We start from the raw sequence: 3,909 nt of genomic DNA, 5'->3' as shown, positions 1-3,909 counted from the left end.
TTTAGAGACAGCAAAGATCCGCGCTGATGAGAAACGCTCTCATGCACATGGCATTTCACCTTGTCCACGGATTTGAAACACGGGCTGCTTCGCAAAATCTAATTTTATGGTTTCGTTCCAAGGCAAAACAGACTGTCCAACAACTTCTGACTTACACTAAAAACCATAAATATCCCACCTTCCATATGAACGGATACATGCCAGGATATGTACTGCTGATGAATTTTTTCGCATGTTGCTGAGGGGAGCAATACCTGCACGGGTTCATCTTTTTGTCCATCTCTACTGGGATTCCTCCTAGCTGGGTACGTTGCATCTCAGCGTTGTATGGAGGGGATTACCTCCAAGCAGCGGGACAGATCACCAGCCACCCCCGTCGCTCCTAAACTGCCTCTGCTGAGCATCTCGGTGCCTCCCACAGTGGTGGCTTGCTCAGGAAGAGGTGGCCGAACTCAACATCACACCCCTTCTGGGGAGATTTAAGCCCCAAAGAGCTCAGAACTGGCTGAAGCCAGCACAAAAGCCTATCTTCTCGAGAGAGAGACTTGCAATGTCCTTACACCCTCCCTGTCCTTCCCGTCTACATCAGAAACCAAAGAGGGGAAGCGGTGCATGCAGATACACAGAGAACACTGAATGGGACACACTGGCTCCTCTTCTAACTCCTTTATTGTCTCAAAGGTGTTTTCATTCTCTTTGAGGTAAAAGAGAGAAATATGTATAGTCCCCAGGTTTATTCCCTGGTAAGCACTTTCACATGTTCATTTAGTAAAGCAGATTAGATTGATTCCTCAGAGGCTGGTTTAGTTGGGTTTTTTTGGGGGGTGGGGGGGTGGGGAGGAGGGGACTATAATGAACTCATTCCGTTTTTAAATCAGGCTTAGGAGCCATGACTCACTGGCTACGAATACATGTACACACATGCGTGTACAGGACAGCACAGAATACTCTATTTACCCATATGGGTCTGAAAGGACATTTTTTTTTTTCCTATCAGTTTTTGTTCTGTGCATCGTTTACAGCTGGACTGCACGGCCAAGATGGTTTTCTTAATTCTGTGAAAACACTTGCATCTATTGATGCCTGCACCTCCAAACATAGTGATATGGTCATACAGCCAAATTTGCAAAGCGGATTACTGTTCTTACACCATTCTGGGCATGGCAGACATACCCATCGAACACCCCTAACGGCCTAATGTTCATGCCTATTTACACATTTATTTCTGCTATTTTATCGTCTGTAAGGAACAAGTGCTCCTTTCCTCCACCTGTCTCAGAAGAAACCTGAATACTTAAGGAATTAAAACAGGTAAGTCGGCCAAAGGAAAATTTAAACATACTTACTTGAACAATGCCAAGGTGTTATTACTAAAACGCAGGCACTTTGACAGCAGGTAGCTTACCAGTGCTGTGCAAAGTGACACAGAAAAGCCTCAAAGAAAAATCTAGTAGAGTTTGGGTCAATCCACTAAATCCCAGCACAATGGTTCAAGGGTAAAGGGCACTTCAAACAGAATGTGTCCTGAATCATGTTAGCAAGAAGCCAGAGAACATATCCTGCTGGGAAGATCATTAATGATTAGGAAAACTCGACGCGCTACTATAAATTTGTCCCAGGTTAGAAAAGGCCAAGAACCTTTCAAAGGACGCTACAAAAAAATAACACTTAAGACAAAAGCAAGTGGAGTAGCAAATGGAATTAAAGGAGTCCTAGAAAGTAGAGTCTTTCCGTAATAAGCAAGCAAGGCTAATAACAGTCTAGGCATAGAAAAGATTAGTTCAGCAGGGCCAGCAGATAGGAGAGCAAATTTAGTTCTGTCTTACCAAAAAGGTAAATGGGGGGGGGGGGGAATCAGTACTTAGTGTTTCTCTTTATTTTTCCTGCATCTAATTTTTAACTGTTAAGAGAAATAACGCAAGAGCTTTATTTTTGCTAATGCCAGGCAACCGGAGTCTGGAATTTAAATTAATCCTTTACACACTGCCATTTGGGGATCATTTCTACCAGATCCAACAAGGATACAAGGATAGGACAAGAGGAAACGGCCTCAAGTTGCCCCAGGGGAGGTTTAGAGTGGACATTAGGAAAAAATTCTTCACTGAAAGGGTTGTCAAGGACTGGAACCAGCTGCCTAGGGAAGTTTCAGGGTGGCCTCACCATCCCCGGAGCAATTTCAAAGACGTGTACACGTGGTGCTCAGGGACACAGTTTAGTGGTGGGCTTGGCAGTGTTGGGTTAATGGTTGGACTCAATGATCTTAAAGGACTTTTCCAACCTAAATGATTCTATGATTCTATGCTGTTCAAAACGACCTACAGTCTTCCTTCAAAAAAGAGGGGGTGTGCTGCTGTTTCAATTGTACTGGTTCTCAGGCAATCCAGCCTCGTAGCACTCTTTAGTTTAGTTTAGTTAAAGTTTACAAGCACCAAGATATCCCCCCGTGACAGCATTTTAGCTAGTTTGATATTAAGATAGACGTTTTTCTTGACGTGATTAGCAGAGTATCTCAAGCTATGTTTGAACATATTCTTAGGTGAATATGTTCACCTAAGACCAGACGGGGGGCGAGCCCCGGGAAGGGCCGCTGTCGCACCGGGACGTCGCGCAGCCCCTCTCGAGCGCCCGAGCCCGGCCGGGGCCGGCAGCGACCGATCTCCTCGGGACCTGATGCTGCCGTCGAACGGCCGGATCCCATCGCCCGCCGCGCAACGGATCGAGCACCCGCACGGCCGAGGGACCAGCTACGCGTCTCTGCGGGGACGGGAGCTGGGGGGCAAACCCACAAAGCTGGCACAGCCCTTTGCAACAGGAAAATACTTTACAGCCCTGGAAAAACCGTTTACGATGGCCTTTAGTCACACTTAATCCTCACTGGGTCTTACGAGCCTCGTCCCCATTTAAAGGCACAGCGGTCTTTACTTTCACTCAAGTGTTCATGCACAGTTCAAGTCATTTCTGTTTGGTCTCATTAACCAATTGGTTCTCCTTGAGCTTACCTTGTGCCCCAGCTTGACCCACGGCGTCTGTTCCCCTCTCCCGAGGCCGTGTGCTGCCCAAGCGCCTGCGACACGCGCTGTCCTCCCGGACCCTCTCCTGTGCTTCGCTGCAGACCCTCACATCTTTTCTCTACGCTGCCACTTAAGGCGCAGAGCTGCCTTCTCCTGACCACCGATGTGCAAGCCGTCGGTCCACCAGCGCCTCCCGGGCGCCGGGGGCTGCCTGCGGCGCGGCGCGGGGCCGGGGGCGGCTCTGCGGGGGCTGCCTGCGGCTGAGGCGGAGCCGCGAGTGCGGAGCCGCGGCGCAGCCCCCGGGCTCGCCCCCTGCGGAGGGCTGCCCGCTCCCTTCCCTGCGCGCTCCCCGGCGCTCGCCGCCTCGCTCCGGCCGGCAAACCCCGGAAAAAGGGGTCCGGTCTCCGGCTGGCAAACGCCTGCCCCGAGCCGGCACGGCCAGCGCCGCCGTCGCAGGGAGCGTGCCGGGGCGAGGGGCGGCGGCGAAACGTCTCGAACCTCGGCAGCGACAGCCCCGACCGCGCGGAGACCCGGCAGCGAGCCCGGGCCCCCCGCGGGAGGCGGCTCCGGCTGACCGGCACCTTCACGCCGCACTCGCGGCCTCTTGCCGCGGCCGTTCCCCGTCCTCCGCAACCGCTCGGGGGGCGCCCGTCACCCGCAGCTCCCCCGGCTCGCCCGCGCCCGCTCCCGCAGCCGCCCCCGGGCAGGGCGGGGGGGGGACGGCGGAGCCCTCCCCGGCTGCCGTGCGGGGTCTGCGGCCCGGGCACAGCGGCCCCGCCGGCGCACCCCGCACCGAGCGCACCGCGGCGCGGGGGGGCGGGGGCCGGCGACCGCGTTCCAGCCGCCGGCTGTCCCCGAGGGAGGGGCGGGCGGGGTCGCTCCGGCCCGCGGCACCGCC

At 53.8% G+C, this 3,909-nt stretch overlaps 1 long non-coding RNA gene across 1 annotated transcript; it reads right to left on the bottom strand.

Moving 5' to 3' along the window:
- Positions 1-322: 322 nt before the first annotated feature.
- Positions 323-3,035, bottom strand: LOC121081770. The gene is made up of 3 exons (XR_005825806.1): positions 3,000-3,035; positions 625-692; positions 323-531 (listed from the first exon to the last, which is right to left on the bottom strand). It is a non-coding gene; the product is annotated as an uncharacterized LOC121081770 (long non-coding RNA).
- Positions 3,036-3,909: the final 874 nt, after the last annotated feature.

Source organism: Falco naumanni (genome assembly GCF_017639655.2).
Source record: "Falco naumanni isolate bFalNau1 chromosome 3 unlocalized genomic scaffold, bFalNau1.pat SUPER_3_unloc_1, whole genome shotgun sequence".
Lineage (NCBI taxonomy): Eukaryota > Metazoa > Chordata > Aves > Falconiformes > Falconidae > Falco > Falco naumanni.
The sequence above is the reverse complement of the archived record's forward strand: the minus strand, read 5'-3'. Positions and strand labels throughout refer to the sequence as shown.